The sequence below is a fragment of the Micromys minutus genome, assembly GCF_963924665.1.
Source record: "Micromys minutus genome assembly, chromosome: 32".
Lineage (NCBI taxonomy): Eukaryota > Metazoa > Chordata > Mammalia > Rodentia > Muridae > Micromys > Micromys minutus.
In genome coordinates this window covers 14,787,140-14,793,168 of record NC_137967.1, presented here as the reverse complement: position 1 = coordinate 14,793,168, position 6,029 = coordinate 14,787,140, and positions in this window count along the sequence as shown.

Genomic DNA, 6,029 nt, shown 5'->3' with positions numbered 1-6,029 from the left:
CTCAAAAGTAGTGATCCTCCTGCCTCGACCTGCTAAGTAGGATTACAGTCCTGCACAACCCTACCTGGCTAAGATAGGTCAATTTCCATAGAGCAAATGGAGAATTTGAGCAGCTCTGCTTTACTTCAAGAAAAAAACCCACGAAAGCTTTAGAGAGAGTCCAACTAAATGCAGCTGAAAACTAAGAACTAAGAACCTGGTTCACGACCTGACACTTAATAAAGATGGCTTTACAAGAACACACTGCCCCTAAGCGTGCTGCCTTGGCATATGCATTATGTTAACCTGGAGGTACTATGACTCAGCAGATGAAAGGCAGGCCTTCCCGAACCTTCCCTAGCTCACTAAACAGACACTCCAGAGACAAAGACTACCATAAATCTCCTGAGCAGCACTTTTTAATAAGATTGATTTATTTTTATCTCATGTGCATCGGAGTTTTGACTGCATATACGTCTGTGTGAGGGTGTCAGATGCCCTGGAACCTGAGTTATAGACAGTCGAGAGCCGCCATGTGGTTGCTGGGAATTGAACTCAGGACCTCTGGAAGAGCAGCCAGTGCTCTAACCACTGAGCCATCTCTCCGGCCCAAGCCTCCTGAGCATTTTTTTTGATCATGAACAGACAGAGCACAGCACTGAGGTGACCCCGCACAGTTCATCCTAAAACAACCTTTACTTTCCACTTGTTTCCCAGGGTTTACAGCCCCCCCACCTAAAGCCCCTTTTCTCTGTCTTATCAGTTCTTGTATAAAATGGTATATACGGCTGGAGAGACAGCTCAGCAGCGAAGAGCCTGCTGTTTGGACAGGACCCAGGTTCCATTCCTAGCACTCACACGGTGGCTTACAACCACTTATATGCCTATTTCCAGAAGTTACAATGTCCTCCTCTCACTGCCTTGGGCACCAGACACGCATGTGACACACAGACAAACATGCAGGGAAGGCATGGAATACGTGCATCTCAGTCTGAGATCTGAAACACAATTTAACTTTTTTAAAAGAGAGGTGGCTCAGTGGTTAGAGCACTGACCGCTCTCACAGAGGTCCTGAATTCAAATCCCAGCAACCACATGGTGGCTCACGACCATCTGTAATGGGATCCGATGCCCTCCTCCGGTGTGTCTGAAGACAGCTACAGTGTACTCATATAAAATAAATAGATCTTCTTAAAAATGATGTAAAAGAGAAGTTAAAGGTTGTGAGGAAAGGTGAAAACAGTCAAGGTTTCCCTGGGCTGATGATGTAGCTGCACAGGAGAGCACGTGCCTAGAACCTGAGACCAGGTTCCGTCTCAGCACCACACATGGGAAACGTCCACAGGCATGGGGAAGCTTTCTGAGGTCACAGCTCCCTGCTGTACCGTCTGCTGGCTCTTCCTCAGAGCTCTAACACCTGCCCTTCCGCTTTCCAGCTGTGTGGAGCAGCTGTGCTGACAGTACTGTCACAAGGGCCGGCTTGATGTCCATCTATCTGGTAGGCCTCTTTTTCAAGTAGTTGGTGTGTTCCCCAATCCTGACAGACGGTTCTTACCTGGACATCGTCTTCTTTTCCTTACAGCCTTCCAGGGCTCTTTCCCTTGCTCCAGTAAGGAGATCACGTCTGGTTTAGAAATGAAGCATCCTACTTAGGGAAAAAACAAAGCAAAGAAAACCAAAACAAAAAGAAAGAAAGAAAACAAAAAACAAAACACCATGAGGTAATGAGGAAATTGAAAGTAAATTCGAAATTTCTTTAGTTCCTTTTAGTGAAATGTGTTACAAAGTATAGGCTAGCATGATAACCAACATCCTCAAAGGAGGGAAAGACCCTTTAGGAACACGCATGTTATGTTAAGGTTATCAGAGAACTCTAGTGTGGCAAGGGGCAAGCTACTCCTGCACTTCCGTTTCTTTATCTGTGAAACAGCAATCGCAAGACTGTGTACTACAGGGGCTGGGGAGATGGCTCAGCAGTTAAGAGCACACGCTCTGCCAGAGGACCTAAGTTCAGTTCCCAGATCCCACAACTCAAATCACCCTGTACCTCTAACTCCGGGATCATCTGCCGCCCTCTCCTGGCTTCCTCGGGTACTGCAGTCACATGCGTACAAAACACACAGACACGTAATTGGGGAAAAAATCATTTATTATAGTAGGCTGTGGTGGATCACGCCTGCAATTCCAGCACTTGGGGTCTGAGGCAGGAAGATGATAAAGTTGAGTCTGAAGTCAGTCTGGGATACAGAGATGTTGTTTCAATAATAATAATGACAGTGATAATAAGAACAAATGTCTATTTTATTGAATTATTGCAGTTATATTAATATATATGTATACCTAAGCACTACCTAACTGAACTATGCATATTCTATTAGCTATTAATACTATTGCTTTACTGAGAGGAAAACAATTAGTTTCTTAGGAGGCATTTATTGATACTTTTTTTCCTTTATGTGGGTGTTTGTACATCTGTTGTATCATGTTTGCTGTGCTGTATGCACTGGTTGGTGTGAATGTGTGCATGTTTGTGCATATGCATGTGGAGAACAGAGACCAACATCTGTTTTCTTTCTTCAGTTGTTTTTTTTTTTTTTAAGGTTTATTTATTATATGTAAGTACACTGTAGCTGTCTTCAGACACACCAAAAGAGGGCATCAGATCTCATTATAGATGGTTGTGAGCCACCACGTGGTTGCTGGGATTTGAACTCAGGACCTTTGCTCTCTTTCATTTTTAGTATTTATGTGTGTGTGTTTGGAGATTAACTTTCAAGGTCTCTCCCTTCGCCTGAACAAGGCAGGGTCTGTCTCATTTCTGCTGTGCTGAAACCAGGCTGGGTGACAAGCTTCTGGGTGATTCTCCTGTCTCCACCCGGCATCTCACCACAAGAGGGTCACAGATTCCTGCCACTGCGTCCGGTTTTGCTATATAAGATCCAGGAACTGAATTTGGGCTGCTGGGCTTATGTTTCTCCTGCTTCTAACCACTGAGCTGTTTCTTTGGCCTTCCAACTTCTTTACTAAAATAAGATCCTTTCTTAAACTTGAAGGTCACTGTGTGGCTCGGCTGACTGGCCAAAAGGCTTCTCTGTGTCCTGACCCAAGACCTGGGTTAAGGAAGTGTGAGGCCCCCACAGTCCTTGCACATAGGTCCCGAGCATCCCAACTTGGGCACTCGTGCTTGATAACAAACACTTTTTCAACTGAACCATGATCCTGGCCTCCCTTACTTCTATTTCTTATGGTATTTTCAAACTTCTGCCATGAAAGCTGATAAAACTGATGGTTCCTTAACAAAGGCGAGGGACTGGGTTACCCAGTAAATAAATCCTGGTGAGTTCACCACTATAGAAACGATATATGTTCTTTTGATAGAGACAAACTGAGAAACAAGGTAGAGCTGTTTTGTAGGTATACCAACAATGAAACTTCTAAAGCCATCTGGAGTTCAAAACCCAAGTGATGGCCAGCGGGGGGATCAGCAGGTAAAGACACTTTCAGTCAAGCCTGAGCTCAGTCCCCAGGGCCCACACGGTGAAAGGGGAGAGCCCCTGATCTCCACCTGTCACTGCACACACACAGCTCCTTCCCCATCTGCATAAATAAAGATTTGAAAAGTGAAATCAGAGCCAGGCCGTGGTGGTGCATACCTTTAATCCCAGCACTCAAGAGGCAGAGACAAGTGGATCTCTGTGAGTTCGAGACCAGCATGATCTACAGAGGTAGTTCCAGACCAGCCAAGGCTACACAGAGAAATCCTGTCTCAAAAAACAAACAAACAAAGCAAAACAAAAAGTGAAATGTGTTCTTTGATATGACAAGGCTACTGCTCACCTACATTTGAAATCTAGCTCCTAGCTGGCCCGGCTGCTTATCTGCTGTGAGGCAGTGTGGGTGAGGGGTGATACCCCCTCCCCTGACCGTCACAACCTGGGGGTGAGCTGGCCTGAGAGCAGCAATGACCCTGCCTCCCGAAAATAGCAGCATGGGGTGGCCTAGCTAGGCCAGAAATGGAGAGCCCCCCCTGGTGGTGTGGATAAGGAAGAGCCAGAGGGCTGACCAGCTCAGCTACCACCCAGGCCCAGATCCAGGGCTCTGAGTTGGTCCACTCCAACATCTGTATCATCTGCAGACAGCTGGGACCCAGGAAAGGCCAGTCCTGACGATCCAAAGATGCAGGATCTCCGTGACACCGGGCGACAATAGGATAACTGAATGGAGTCCCTCTCAGTGAGGATCCAATAGTAATGGTGTCACAGGAGCCAGAGATCTCAAACCAGACCAATGACTCATTGCAACGACCATTTGCAAGTGAAGATGTGTGGACAGAGGGACACACTACAGCTTCCTCGATGACATGTTTTCTGTGCTTTGGTTTAGTGTCTATCTGTGTGTATGTGTGTAGTGGTTGTGCTGTGTGTGTGTGTGTGTGTGTGTGTGTAGTGGTTTGTGTTTCATGCTAATTATGTTACCCAAAAACCTGTTTGCAGTGTCCTGCACACAGGACTAAAAGAAGCCTGTCCCCAGTTGGTTTTTGACTAGTCAATAAAGTTACCAGAGGCCAATTGCAGGGAAGGGAGACAGAGGTGGGACTTTTAGGATTCCTGGGAAGGGACCGAGGAAGGGGGAAGAGATTCCATGAGGAGGACACAGGAGTCGGACTATGCCAGAGAGGTTCAGGACGGGGACACAGCCGACATGTAGGTACAGGGGAAACGGCCCCAGGAGAACTGCCCAGCTGGGTGAGGGCAGCAAAGATAAAACATAGATTTAGGAATATTGGAGGGGAGTGCGCGTTAGCCACACGGAGTTGGGGAGTGGCCCAACCACTGAGCTGTTTAAGGTATTTAAGATAGCAGGCTGTGTATGCGTGTCGTCTTTCATTCACGAATCCAAAACATTTGGGCGGGAGTAGAGGAGATATGCACACCCTCCAGCAGATTAACAAATTCCTGTGTGTGTGTGTGTGTGTGTGAGTGTGTGTGTGTGTGTGTGTCTGTGTGTGTGTGTGTGTGTCTCTGTGTGTGTGTGTGTGTGTGTGTGTGTTATTTTGGGAGAGAGGGAGAGAGGTTGCAAGGGTGAAGGGTGAAGGGTGGGTATGAAGAGATGATGAATGGGAAGGGGTAAATGATCTGAAAGTCACAAAGAATCAATAAAAAGACTGACGGGATAGCGCAGTGGTAAGGTTGTTGCCAACCTGCATTCATTCCAGAATGCATACAATGGAAGAAGAGAACCCATTTTCAGATGTTCTCTCCTGACCTCCACATGCTTGCTACAATACATGCATGCCCCTCCTGCCAACACACATAGTAGATGGATACATAGATAACATAGATAGATAGATACATAGATAAACAAGAGATAGATAGATAGATAGATAGATAAACAAGAGATAGATAGATAGATAGATAGATAGATAGATAGATACAAAATCTAATAGTTTCTTGAAACTTGTTCTGGAAATTTCCAGAGGGCTTGGGTGTTACAGAGAAAACAAAGTTGCTAAAGACATAGCTTACCTAGTGAGACCACTTTGTGGTAATTCTCCATCATCACATCCTTGTACAGACTCCTCTGTTCTAAGTCCAGGCACTCCCACTCCTCCTGCGAGAAGGCTATGGACACATCACTGAACATCAGGGACACCTGGACACAAACCACTGTTACAACTAAATTGGAAAGGACAATTTACAGAGCAAACAAAGAGGCACTGTTTGGAGACAAAGTGTCCCTATGGAATTCACTCACTATGTAGCTCAGACTGGCCTCACAGGCTCCAGCTGCTTCTGCCTCCCAAGGGTTGATATTAAAAGCATGCGCCACCATGGCTCAAAAGCGGGCCAGTATAGCAAGCAAACCAGCTTGAGCTGGAGGCTATAAGAAAATTGGGAGCCCTGAAGCAAGGTTCTAATGTGTTCAAGAGGATCCACCTGCTACTTTTCTTCTCGTCCTCTTCTCCCCTAACCTCTCTCCTATACTTCCCAGACAGGAACCGTGGTTATGAGCCATGACTTCCAGCTGTTCTATACTCTGCCTGCATCAGT